The sequence below is a fragment of the Bacillus rossius genome, chromosome 10 (assembly GCF_032445375.1).
Source record: "Bacillus rossius redtenbacheri isolate Brsri chromosome 10, Brsri_v3, whole genome shotgun sequence".
NCBI lineage: Eukaryota > Metazoa > Arthropoda > Insecta > Phasmatodea > Bacillidae > Bacillus > Bacillus rossius.
The window spans coordinates 51,188,513-51,203,013 of NC_086337.1; the positions used below are offsets into that span (position 1 = coordinate 51,188,513).

General features: G+C 39.3%; 2 protein-coding genes across 2 annotated transcripts in view; one reads left to right on the plus strand and one right to left on the minus strand.

Moving 5' to 3' along the window:
• Positions 1-14,501, plus strand: part of LOC134536131 (E3 ubiquitin-protein ligase sina-like) — a 932,635-nt gene that overhangs the window by 219,354 nt on the left and 698,780 nt on the right. Inside the window, exon 2 of the transcript XR_010075763.1 lies at positions 1,075-1,192. The gene's annotated coding sequence lies outside the window, so the exon portion shown is untranslated. The remainder of the gene's footprint in view (positions 1-1,074; positions 1,193-14,501) is intronic.
• LOC134536129 (protein turtle homolog A-like) overlaps positions 1-14,501 on the minus strand; it is a 258,254-nt gene that overhangs the window by 9,067 nt on the left and 234,686 nt on the right. The gene's annotated exons all lie outside the window — the stretch shown is intronic.

Below are 14,501 nucleotides of genomic sequence, written 5' to 3' on the forward strand. Positions count from 1 at the left end.
TTTAATCGCAGGTTTTTTTTTATGATTTCTTAATTTGTATTTGTGTTCCGTAAACTTGCTTTGAAACAGAGGAAGCGAAGTAGGTACTCGAAGATGTAAACATAATTTTAAACGTTCACCGACTTATATATTTAACTAATATTTATATTAGAAAAGGTATTGAAGGCCCTTTGTTCCACATTTCCGTTTGTCTACATGTTGTGTAACGCAATCGAAACGGCCGAGAATAAATATCTATAGCAAACTACCGTACCGCCCTCTATGTATTATCGCGTGAATCGGAACTACCACACTAGTAATTGCTGCGTGCTGCCACAGGAAACGTTTCAAACAGCTTGGTCGGACAGCGAGGTCGGATAGATCGAACAGAAGCGGACTGCGCGAATGAGGCGAGGCCTTTAGCCAGCTGATCGTCTGCTTGACCGAACCATCTGGCAAAGTGTAGTGTTTCAACTGCGGAAACACATTTTTCGAAGTACCGTATTGCGTTTGGCAATAGAGCGGGCTGAAACAATGACAGCGCTAATGACACAAATCTTGCATTACAGAAAGAAAATAAGTGCCAATCTAAAAGCACACTCCATTCTGAGGATGATATGCGCTATAGCAAGCAATACTGATATGTGGGTCTAGAGAAACAAATGAGGACTGAATCCTATAGTATGACGGTCAATTTTAGGCATGAGTAAAATTGAGTATACGATACAGTGGGTAATAGTATAGAAAACTAACTTGAACACTAACTCGGTGTTCAGTGATAACAGTTAGTCATTACAAAATGCATCCAAAAAGTAATTTGGAAGTAACTTCTGAACTAGAATTATTGTTTAAATATCACCCGTGATCCATATGAGATGATAAAAGTTAGCATTTCATTTGTACCAGCCGTTAAAACATTCACACAGAGATTCATTCATTCAGTGCGTTAGCCGCGAAGTTATGCTAGGAAGTTGTGTCCATAGATGCTTTTTCAACATGTGTTGAAAGTAGCTAAGTTGTAGAGTAAATTTGAGGGATTATTAATGATAAAGAACAATGTATCTCAGATTAACAAATAATTTTTTGTATTTTCAGGTAGCTGCCTGTAACGTCTTAGAAAACCACACCTGATTCCTGCTTGCGAGTTCAGTGTTCCGTTGCAGTAAGCAAACACAGACGCGTGGAAGAAAGAAATCTTCTGTTAACTTAACAGGTATGTGAAGGTTTTAACTATTGATGAACCAAAGGGTTTCTTGTGAGATGGTGTTGATAATGTGTAACCTTAATACCTTTAAATTTACTAAATCTCTGCCCGATTTGCGACTGAAAATATTCGTTGATATACAAAGAAAAATTTAAACATTTTTTAACAGTCTGCTAACTACTGACATACTCCTGAAGAAAAGAGCCGATTTTTTTTCCCATTCGGCACGGAATAAATACACGACGATTGAGAAACGAAGGAATGAATTTTTACTTGGTGTTATTTCTGTGCTTGTTGCGTAAAAGGGGTTAAGTCCAAAATCATAGTTTTGAGAAAATCGCGATTGAAAATTATCAGGTTTCTTGAAGTCAGTTTTTGTAGCTTTATTAACTGCTTTAGAACTTTGGAAACGCATTAATTGTTTTAAAATAATGTCTCTAATCTCCCTTACCAATTTTAAAAGTCAATATTTCAATATCACTATGAATTAACCATTTGTGACTTAACCTCCTTTACGCAAAAAGCTCAGATTTTTGGAGGGTACAAATGACCACACCGCGATCGTTTTTAGGGAGGAAATTTCCCGCGTAGAGGAACATTTACTACAAATTCACCTTGGTTCGTACGCCATAAAGGGATGGACTAATCGTTATGCTGCCGTACAGACTATGACTATGTGGCGCGCCAGCGGGCTGATTGTGAACACTCGCGGAGACTTGCGGTGTTATCCACGCTACGTCGAAACACGTAACGCGTTCGGTGATTACCAACCATGCATGCGGCGTGCTTCCCGTTACGATCCGCGGGACTTGTTTAGCCGCGGTATAAATCAGTGAGGTCAAAGGGCCAGCAACCTTTGAATATTTATTGCATGCGTTGAATAAACTATTTTGTCAGTATAATATGATAATTTTTTTCACTGCTAAACTAAACATATTTTTTTAAGACTTTAATTTTTTTTAAAAAATTCAGGCATTTAAACTATTGGTGATTTGTTTGATAGTATTCAATATTAATGTAAACACGTGGTGTATAAAATTAATTAATTAGTATTTTAATAAAATAATCGAGATTTTTTAAATTAATTACTAAAATCAATGCATATGATGAATGTTTAATTATTAATTTCAAATATTTATTAATTAATAGTGTAATCATTTATAACTGATAATTACAATAATAATTTATATGTACGGGAAAATAACCTCACTTATGTAAAAACATTTTAAAATTCAATTGAAAAAGTTTTTAAACACAATTTATATTACTAAAATTCCAAATAATAAAATGTTGTTAATGATATGGATCATTATTCAATATCAATAATTAAAGTATAACATTTAAAAGCACATTTGTGATACTTATTCCATCCTGTGACAATTTCGTAGCATGGAGCGCGTGCATCGTAAAAATTCACCCTCTTCATTTATTTTATGACGCGCATAAAGAAATATAACAAAAAAAAATCTCTTCTGCCTCAGCGTACAAGCGCAGGAAGATTTTGAAGTACCTATTTCTACTGGAAAAATTTCTAAACTTCTATATATTTCTGGAACATTTTAAGAAATAATGTAGCTACAAAACATTTATGTCCTCCGATATTACAGAATGATCATAGTGTATAATTTTTTTGCGAGGCCATTCTTATTTTACTTGCAACTTAAAAATTATTCTCATTTTTTTCGTACATGACATTGGAAGGATAAATGGACGAAAATAAAGCAACTTGCTTATATTTAGGATGTGACTTCGGTCGTGTAACGATTTGTATTTTTTTTGTTATTTCTTACCACGCTTGGCAATACCATCGCTCGACAAAGAAGATGAGGCATAATGGCGCTGTCTGTATCTATTTGGTCGCGGGCTTAGCTCACGACAATTCTTTCCCCGGGTCGCAACGTGAAACCGCTCCCAAAGCTCGGGGTATTACAGTGCGAAGGGAGTGGAAGGGGGGGGTAGAACCAGATATTCCCATCGTCGTTATTGGTCGTTCTCGGTAAGCTGCTTTAGAAGCCTGGCGAGGCGACAATATACTTTCCCTCCTCTACCAGGCCAATTTATTTTCTACCCCCCTTCCTCCTTTTTTTTTTATTTACAGTAAGACCTTCTGCGCACGTTCACAGAAAATGGGCTCTTTATTATTTCCCCGGGAGGGAATTCGCCGTTTCCTCGGTTGGCAGCAGTGCGTAGAAGTCGGGCCTGTAATAGGGCGGCACAGCCCCGCACGGACGCACCGATAACAACTTTATCAATACCGCCCTCAAACTTTATTGGCATTGGTGCTGTGTGAACAACGATCGATATTTAAACTACTTCTTCAATTGCCGAATATGTGCCGGATACAAGTAAACCATAAGAAAAAAAACATACTACAGAAGTTAAATAGACAGGTCCGATACTGCTAGCGTTTTTGTTGCTTCCTAGCTCTTTTGTGAATTTATTCGGTCTTACTTTGTCTCGTGTTTTACTCTTTTCTGATTTTATCAATTTTGGCATTGTCAGAAGTCCGTATAAATCAACAAATAAAAAAAACCTTCATTATTGTGACCATAAAATCCCAGATGGAACTGGCAGAAATATATTTATGGTAATGTGTTATTTTATTTCAAGCACAAAGTTAAGAAATATTACTTTTCCCACTCCCTACAAATATTTAATGTTATTATTTTCGATTTAATAGTGTTTGATAAACTATAATGTTAACTGAAAGAATCACTTTTTATATATAAATTATGAATAAACTAGCAGCTACAACCCTGACGAGGCGGGCCCCTTAATATTCCCGCCAGCAAGGTGTGGCGGGATGATAAGTGTGACTGGCGTGCAGTGTTCTCGTCGTGCTTAGGACAACTATGAAATTTGAGCGGTAGCTGAAACATATGGTGGAGCAATGCAGATGAAGATGTAATGCAAATACGATGAGCGGTTTTAAGAATTTTTATACCGGGGATTTCATGTCTAGAAGTTTTAACCATTTTCACTTTTTTCTAAAAACACATTTTAGAAACAAAATCTGCCCTCACCAATCGTATATCTTGATCAATCAATAAGTCTCGTGGTTTCCTCTGAAGCTCTACACACCGTGTGTCCATCCCAGTTGGCGGGGACCATAAGGCCATTTGGCATGTGAGATATTAATTTTTTTTGTAAAAATACAGATTTTAAGATATATAATATTCTGAGGTATAAAAAATATTTTTTGTACTGACCATTTTGTAGTTCTTCAAACAAAAAAAAAGATCAAAGCAGTCATGAGGACTGCCGACAGAAGTGAAAACGTTTTTGCAATTTTTACAAAAAAATATTATCACACAACAAATTTGTTTTATCGCGTTAGTAAAATAACTCCTAACTTACTGTTACAATTTATTAAAAATAAATCGTCGTGGGAAAACGGCTTGGTTCGTAAAGGATAGCCCTGTTAAAGATTTTTATCACACACAGTTTTATTGATTTCCAATATTTACATCACTAGCAAATAGTCTTCTAAAATGCTTAATAATTAATTACACTTAAAAATGTTGCTTCCCCAGTCATTCGGTTCTTACACACTGCACACCTCGCTGGGCCGCACCTCTGGTGCAACTCTCGCCGCAGCACCCCTCGTGGGTCTCCGTCGCAGAACTCCGTCACCGCACTCCACCGCCACCGTCGCACTAACCTTCACCGAGGATTCACTCGACGCCTCGCTCGGAACTTCGCTCGGAACTCCGCCGCACCCGGTACACTTTTGCCCGGAACTGAACTCTCCGCCCTGGAACCTTCGTCTAGGGACTTCACCGCTCTATCGCTCGGAAACTCCGCCGCGGGAAAACTCCCGACTCCACTGAACCGACTTACTCCCTGCCATGGAACCTTCGTCCAAGTAGGACTTGGCCACTCTGCCGCACCCGCGGTACTATCGCCCCGGAAACTCCGCCGTGGGAGAGAGCTCCCGACTGAACTCTCTTGTGAGGCCGGCGTCCTTGGCTTATATATCAGCCTAGGCGTCCTTCTAGAATTCACGAGCGCGACTGGGGCCAGTCGCGTCATTCCGCTCCGACCCGACAGCAGAAATCTTTAAAACACACGTCGGCAGCTGCCAGGTGGCTCGCGGAACTCCCCAGCTGTCAGGTGTCAAGTGTCAGGTTATCGGTCGCACGGAGAGCGGTGAGAAGGAGGGGGGGGGGGAAAGCGGCGACCCTTGTAATCTACAGACGCGCGGCCTTTAAGTTATACTAATAGGAACAGATATAGTGTTATCGTTAACACGTGACCATGTCGATGACGACTTACATAAATTTACTCCCTATTCAAACCTTCCCATAGAAGGCTCAACTTCAAAAATTTTAACGTGAGTTTTTGGCTTGACATTTAAAAAAAATAGCTGAAAAGGATGTAGCGTATATATGTGGCGATAAAATCTTGAACTAAACACGAGATTCAATGCTTGCATAGTAGAACATCCGTTAAATTCTGTCGTTCATGAGAACCGGTGACATGAAAATGTGATCGTGTGACATGGCGGGAGGAACAGTTGCTCGGTGGAATATCTCACGGTTGACTCGCGGCTGCGACAGGCGGCATCTGGCGCCGGCCTAGCCTCGTCCTGGCGTCTCCTCCGTCAACAAACGCGTGTTTGCGGTCTCACAGGGTTGGTCGAGGGGTCGGCGGGGGTGAGTGGAGTTTTGGGGGAGGGGGGAAGTCATGTTTGCGCCGGAAACACGGGTCCTACTCGCGGGACCGTGAATTTCGGAAAGGGGGAGAGGAAAGGGGGAGATACAATTTAATGCGCGGATGGCGGAGAAATTTTCGCGTGGGACGGCGAGGCGAGGCGCCAGTTGCAACAACAAGACCTTCCCTCGCACGCCCTTCTGCGTTTCCCCCATTCGCCCCATCCCAGACCTTTGGCTTCCCCGACGTTTTCCCACATCAACAGGCAGCAAGATAAAATTACCTCCCCCCTTTTTCACCCACATCCAACCCCAAACCGCGCCCTTGTTCTGGTTGTTGACACAAGTGTTGCTGAGACTACTGGGAAGGGGGGGGGGGGGCGACTAACTGCACGTATGGCATGCTCAAGAGTTCGCTATCAAGAAGAGGTGCTCCAAGAAAATTAACTCATGGACACCAGCTGACCTCGGCGGAATTGGACGCATGCCGGCACTCGTAGCTAGAGGTTCTGGTTTAAGGTCCTGGGTAAGTTATGGGTGTGAATTTGAAACGTGTCGATTTGTCGTAATCTTAGAGGTTTCCGGAACATACAGTGACATAGACGGGAATAATTTTGCTTTGAGTTAGCTGAAAACGTATGTCACCTGTGATACGTTAAAAATTATTATTTGGTATGGCAAACTCATATCTGTGAAATTCTTGACTTGCAACGTTATTTTCCAGAGCCCCTCGTTTAAGTTGGCCATATACCCGTCTCTAGCCGAGATTATCCGGGGTTTGATCTTCTGTGGGCTTAGTAAGGTACAGTTTATTTTTTTCATTAGTGATAAATATGGGACAATGTACAAAGAGCCGGCGGAGTTTTTTGGGCACCATTTCTACCCCAAATAAGGCATCCTGTCCATTTCATCGTTTGACTCATTATATGGAGAATTACTAATTTCCAATTCGTACAACATAGCTTGGCTTCTAGATTTTATCGACGAAGGCGATTCGTGATGATAATAATGGAAAACCGTGAACTTAGGCAACCTTGTGGTCACGTCTGCACTACCAAGTGGTAAGTGGATGAAGCCTGTTTTGTTTTTCAGCTCATGCACAGAAAAAAAAAATTGTGCTCTTACAAAAGATTCCTTTGGAAACCAAGTAATAGTTTTGTAATGCTACAGTAAATGTATTGTAACTTTCTACAACACATGGCTATGTATATTTTTGCATAAACCATTTTCTAGATAGTTCTAAGTATTTTTTTTTACGAAAATTGGCGTATAATTTTATATTTTAACTGATTTTTCATTCATCATAAATTTTTTTATCCATGGAAAATATGATCGAACATTCAATAATTTTACTTTGTTTTGGTTTATCATGGTTTTAAATGCGCGCAGAAAATACTGGAAAGCTTTTCAGGAAACGATTAAACTACTGAAGGTTCTGGGACGACAACAAAGCATAAATGCCCGGGTAGGAATCTGGACCCAGTACTACTGAGAACATAATTTTGTAGTGATGCAGTTATTTTCATGTTTATCTGTAATTTTACATGAATATTCCTGTTCCAATAACAAAAAAGAATTACAGCGTGTTCCGCGTCATATTAAACGCCCAAAACATTGGCTGAAGTGTAGCGTTTGCATTGTGGAAACAGTTTTAAATTATTGTATTGCATGAAAGTGACTTATTTACGACGGGGATTGTTATTAATACTTGCTGACCATCGTCAGACGCGGTTAGGCACCACTTCCGCAATGTTGTGGGCGGTAAAATAGCGACCTCAGCTACGTTGCAGCTTCCCGACTTCCAAGCTCTGTGTGAGAGCCGAAGGTGCTTAGCTCGATTCCCGGCTGGGTCGGAGATTACGTTCGGGCCATTTTCAAGCACATTCAGTTCGTGTTGTTATCAGTGCTTCCACATCTCAGCACACGCGCGCGCGTCTGGCGGAGAGGGGCACACCTTATCTGTGATGACCGTTTGATAGATTACTATCGTTATATTGTTTCCGTGTTATCGCGTTGATTAAAAAACGTCCGAAAAGCTACCGCGGATTTTTGTGAACATTTGAAGTATTCCGAGTGCCCGCTTTCTTAAGGGCTCCGCCTACCCGGGAACACACACGGTGCGCAGAGCTTCAGGAAAACCAACGCGATTTGAAAACCACTCAAGATATCCGAGTGGGGTCTGCTTACGAAAAGCATTTAAGAGTTCGCTGAGGGCCGAAAAGTACTTTTGATTCCGGATTAAGTTTTTAAACTGTATTTTTAGAAGAGTTAAAATGGCTAAAACGCATGTTTTCAGAGTAAATTTTAGGCGTAAAACAACCGGTACAGATTCTTGAAAGCACTTAAGGGACTTGCATTACACCTTTATCTTAATTTCTCTGCCATATAATGCCACGGTCACCGCTCAAGTTTCACAGTTATCCTGTGACGACGAGAAGACTGCGCGCTAGTTCAGAGCCTTACGCTTAGAGGCTATATTGCGCTAGAAGCACCAGCAAGCTTCGCGCTTATCATCCCGCCTCACTAACACACATACACCCCTGACGAGGTGGGTCCCTTAACCGACAGACGGTATTTATTGTTTAGAAACTGGGAATATTCTGCAAAGTTACTTTCATATGATATATTTTTGATATAACATTTAGATAAATATTCGGTAAAAAAAAAGATCCGTCGGAATTAATCTTTGATGATAACTTTAGCGCATTTAGCAAGTTTGTACTCTGGTTACCACTTAAATCATAACTGCTCAATTAACGACAGTAACTAGAAAAATGTTGTCACAATGGAATTCTTAGCGGTCAAGATGAATAGCACGTCCCAATGGTATAAATGAGTGTTTGTTTTTTAATATTATAAATTCATTTAACTTCTGGAATATAACAATTAATTGATGACAACGTTTCGAACGTTTCGTTGGTGATGCCAGGAGGAACTGAAGTCTAATTTTGTGGAAGAAATTCTCGGCCGTCGTAAAATTTACAGCAGAAGCCTGCCGGGCAAGGGCGTATCAGGGAAAGTTGTAATGTTATTCTGTATCTCGGGGCAACACTTTTTTCCACCCCTTCAAACCAGAATGCATAATGCATGCGAAGTCGCCACATTTACTCCAGAGAAACAACCCCCCCCCCCTCCCCCCAAACTTGCTTGCGCCTCACGTACGCTAAAATGTGTCATCTTCACGTAGTCACGCTCACTTCGCAGGTTTACGAGATCTCCATTTTCTTGACCCCTCCCCCTCCTCCCACGCAAATCAGCAACGCGAGACACCCATCCGTGCTTTATGAGGTACAAAAGCACAAGTCTCGCTACTCTGAAGGAAAAGCTCAAATAAAGAATGTGGCCGGCAGGGCCACATTTTTACTTGTAATTTATTTTTGTTGCTGGTCTCTAGTTTTATATGGTTTTTTATTTCACGTATTTTTACGCCTTTTTTAATTAATGTTAATTTATCTGTAAATTTTTTTTAATTATATTTGTTTCTGTTAATTAGTTATACGCCGTTTGGTAGCTATCGATTATGAGTTTAAGAATATCGATTGTGTTTCACGTAAATACCACTTGGTGAGCGCCCGGCGGTTGGCTGATGACGTCAGACATTCGGCTTGCCGGGAAGAAAAAATCAGCTGGGCCGGGGAGAGGGTTGGTGCCGAGCGACCGTCGAGGACAGAGCCATGTGACGGCGCGGACTGGTATGCCGGACGGCAACGGGCGACGAAGAGTATTGGGTTGGAGGCTCCACGATGGGTGACAGGGCAAATGGATTGCCCTGTGGTACAGAAGAAATCAAGGTAAAGAGAGGCCGCGATTTTGATTTTTACCCTCGTGGTGCTGCACTGGTTTTTGGCAAACCTAGTGAACTGTGTTTTTTCCCATACTAAATTTTATTTGGACGGAACTTTTATTAGCCAGTTTGGTGAAGAGGCCCATTTGTTTTCACACGTTGTTCCAGTGTGGGATTTTTTAAAAAAAAAAAAATGGTCGCCCGTTTGCCTGTAGTTGCCATAAAAGTATAAGTTTGGAAGAAACGAACATTTTGCAATTTGTTTTTGAGACTTTGTCTTCGGAATTTGCATACTTAAAGTTGGCTTTAGCTAATATATCAGCTTGTGCAGTATTATTAAAAGTATGCGATCGGTATTGGACTACATGCGCAGCCTGATGTTGGTTGGTGCGGCCATTCTACGTTTTTATAAAATCATTGGCAAGTTAATAAAGAAGTAAGACTTTGTTTGAAGCTGATGATAAATACTTCTGTGGTAACATGGTTATGTTACGTGAAGAGTTTTTGCTACATTTCCCTTAAAAATAAGATATTTTTTTTTCGATCATCGTTCACGCCTTTGTGAATTCGTACCTATGGCCCGGCGTGGCATTAGACTCTGGAGTTGGTGAGGAAGGTCAGGAAGCCAGCGCACGCCTAGGATATTAACTTTGTTTTTTTGGCAAGTCTTTAGCAACGAACATCTGAAGAAAGACTAAACCGTTGATTGAGAGTTTAAGAACTTTATTTAAATAAATTTTTTGGACTTCAGTTTTATTATTGTAATATTTTTTTATATATTTATATATTATATTGATTGTCTTGTTTGATTTTTGGTATTAGGGCAGTCAGTATATTTTGATATTTTATAGTGGCCACGCCTCACGCCCTTATATATTTTTATACTTGTTGTTATCAGTATTTATATTTTTACGATTTTTTAAAGGTTATTGTTAGTATCGCAAATGGGGATAAGATGCTGCCATTATTAACGTCAGCTTTTGTAACTAAGCTTGTATGGTTATGTATAGTAAATATTATTTTTGCAAATTTCTATTTTTTAATAACATACGTCCAAAGTCTTGCCTCTTGTTTGTTTAATGGTTACTCTACTATTATATCCTTTGAATTTTTTTGGCCTGACCCCTGGGCAGTGGTGTGGGGAATTTATATTGTTTAGCTTTTTATGCCTGGTTTTAATATTTATTTTTTCCCTTCGCGCCCAGAGTGAGTCGGGGACGCAACCCCTCTTCCAATTAAGGAGGAAGAAGGGTTTCAACCTGCGCCACTCTGCTGGGCAGAGACTTTGGACTTTTGCGATTTTGCTGACTTTTTTGATTTTTTTTAATAATGGCAGTTTCTTGGATTTATAAACTTCCCAAAGAACAGGTTTACGCTAATTTGCAAGCTGCGGGAGCAGGATCAGCACCAGGAATTTTAGTGGTCTTTTAGATTTCCAGTGATGGTTTTGATTTTTTTCCTGTGAGGTTATTATTTTTATAGTTCTTTGCTTTAGTTTGCAACCTTTAGTTATTGATTATTTTGAGAGAGAAGGTTTTGTCTAATACGTTTCGGTCTTGACTTTGGAGCTTGTTTGTTTTGTTTTGGCATACTTAGATCCCGTTTGTTCGGTTTGTGAGTTTAGTTTGTCTTTTCCGTTACTTGTTGGAAAATCCTTCTCTTGTTTTTTTTTTTTTTTTTTTTTGAGCGTTGAAATTTTGACTGAGGCTTTGGAGGCAAGTTTTCCTTGTTGCAGGTTTGTTTGTTTGAGTTTGGGCTGGTTTGTTGGATTAGAAGTTTTTGAGAATACTTTGTCTCCAAGTCCAAGGTTTTTTTTTGACGTTTTAGTTATTTAAGATTGCTGTTTAAATTTTTTTTTGTTCAAGGCGGAGGTTGTGGCCGGCAGGGCCACATTTTTACTTGTAATTTATTTTTGTTGCTGGTCTCTAGTTTTATATGGTTTTTTATTTCACGTATTTTTACGCCTTTTTTAATTAATGTTAATTTATCTGTAAATTTTTTTTAATTATATTTGTTTCTGTTAATTAGTTATACGCCGTTTGGTAGCTATCGATTATGAGTTTAAGAATATCGATTGTGTTTCACGTAAATACCACTTGGTGAGCGCCCGGCGGTTGGCTGATGACGTCAGACATTCGGCTTGCCGGGAAGAAAAAATCAGCTGGGCCGGGGAGAGGGTTGGTGCCGAGCGACCGTCGAGGACAGAGCCATGTGACGGCGCGGACTGGTATGCCGGACGGCAACGGGCGACGAAGAGTATTGGGTTGGAGGCTCCACGATGGGTGACAGGGCAAATGGATTGCCCTGTGGTACAGAAGAAATCAAGGTAAAGAGAGGCCGCGATTTTGATTTTTACCCTCGTGGTGCTGCACTGGTTTTTGGCAAACCTAGTGAACTGTGTTTTTTCCCATACTAAATTTTATTTGGACGGAACTTTTATTAGCCAGTTTGGTGAAGAGGCCCATTTGTTTTCACACGTTGTTCCAGTGTGGGATTTTTTAAAAAAAAAAAAATGGTCGCCCGTTTGCCTGTAGTTGCCATAAAAGTATAAGTTTGGAAGAAACGAACATTTTGCAATTTGTTTTTGAGACTTTGTCTTCGGAATTTGCATACTTAAAGTTGGCTTTAGCTAATATATCAGCTTGTGCAGTATTATTAAAAGTATGCGATCGGTATTGGACTACATGCGCAGCCTGATGTTGGTTGGTGCGGCCATTCTACGTTTTTATAAAATCATTGGCAAGTTAATAAAGAAGTAAGACTTTGTTTGAAGCTGATGATAAATACTTCTGTGGTAACATGGTTATGTTACGTGAAGAGTTTTTGCTACATTTCCCTTAAAAATAAGATATTTTTTTTTCGATCATCGTTCACGCCTTTGTGAATTCGTACCTATGGCCCGGCGTGGCATTAGACTCTGGAGTTGGTGAGGAAGGTCAGGAAGCCAGCGCACGCCTAGGATATTAACTTTGTTTTTTTGGCAAGTCTTTAGCAACGAACATCTGAAGAAAGACTAAACCGTTGATTGAGAGTTTAAGAACTTTATTTAAATAAATTTTTTGGACTTCAGTTTTATTATTGTAATATTTTTTTATATATTTATATATTATATTGATTGTCTTGTTTGATTTTTGGTATTAGGGCAGTCAGTATATTTTGATATTTTATAGTGGCCACGCCTCACGCCCTTATATATTTTTATACTTGTTGTTATCAGTATTTATATTTTTACGATTTTTTAAAGGTTATTGTTAGTATCGCAAATGGGGATAAGATGCTGCCATTAAAACGTCAGCTTTTGTAACTAAGCTTGTATGGTTATGTATAGTAAATATTATTTTTGCAAATTTCTATTTTTTAATAACATACGTCCAAAGTCTTGCCTCTTGTTTGTTTAATGGTTACTCTACTATTATATCCTTTGAATTTTTTTGGCCTGACCCCTGGGCAGTGGTGTGGGGAATTTATATTGTTTAGCTTTTTATGCCTGGTTTTAATATTTATTTTTTCCCTTCGCGCCCAGAGTGAGTCGGGGACGCAACCCCTCTTCCAATTAAGGAGGAAGAAGGGTTACAAGAACAAAAATTTTAGCGACACAGACCACGTGTGTGTAGGTTTACAAACTTTTTTTTTCAGTAAACACGTTCCTAAAGTAATAATACAAAACATTATATTATTATATTTGAAATATAACAATTTCGCATGGGCTCGGGTCTCCAAATGGAGTGTAAGTTTAATGGTTTCTGTATTAAATTTTTTCCCCTAAGAAAACTTTAAGTTACGGTTCAAGACTCAAAATTGGATCTGAGGTGCTCTACTTGTCAGTCGAAACATGAGAGTAGACGCGTGGCCTACGTGGAACCAACCAACAGCGTCACTGGTTTTAGCCATGGCCAAACTTGTAAGAACACCAGTGTTCGTACGAATGCAAATAACGGGTGCGATTTTCGAAAGGGCTGTAAAACAAAACGTAATCACAGTTTCCAAAAATTTATTTCCACAACCATGAAGTACTTAAAAAAAAAAATATTGGTTGTCTGTAAAGTCAGTTTACGGACGATAGTTTAACGTGACGTCATAACAAAACTTTTATGAAATGATTGCATACTTTTATGAATAATAAAATTGAATCATTTTTATTGAATTATCATTATTTTGTATGGATACAAAGAAAGAGTGAAATGAAATCAACAATTTAATTGATAAATTAACTTTTATTTGCACTCATTAATTCAAATAGGTATGTTTATTACTTTAACGAACATATTATTTTAACTATAACTTTTATACATGTTTGCTATTTAACTTCTTCCAATCTGTGTTATTCTGTTAAGGATAGGACGATGATAGGAAAAGTAAGAAACGAATGGGTGAGTTTCAAGTTTAATGTGCCTCGAAAATGTCAAATCGATGGTTGTTCCAATCGAGTGGAAGAGAGATAGATGCGGCGCAAGCGCACAATGAGCGTAAAGGGACAAAGCGTAACGGGACAATGTGCGTAATGGGACAATGTGCGTAATGGGACAATGTGCGTAATGGGACAATGTGCGTAACGGGACAATGAGTCATCCTTTTTTGTGCGTGCAGCCGGCGTTCATCGATTTATTAGACGTTGTCACGTCAAAAAAGCATTTTCGAAACGTAACTTTGCATTGATTGTGTCTTAGAAATAACGTTCAACCGCACACATTCTTATTGCCGAGATCTGAAAGTGCTCCATTACATTTTTACCAGCATTTTCAGACGTTGAACGATGTAAGTCAAATGTGAAGTATTAGGCAGAAAGCATAAGTTTTTGGTGGAATATTTCTGCTAGTCAATATCTCGATCTTACAGTTCATGATGTTTGAATTTATTTGATTGTCCTGTTTGGAAGCATACA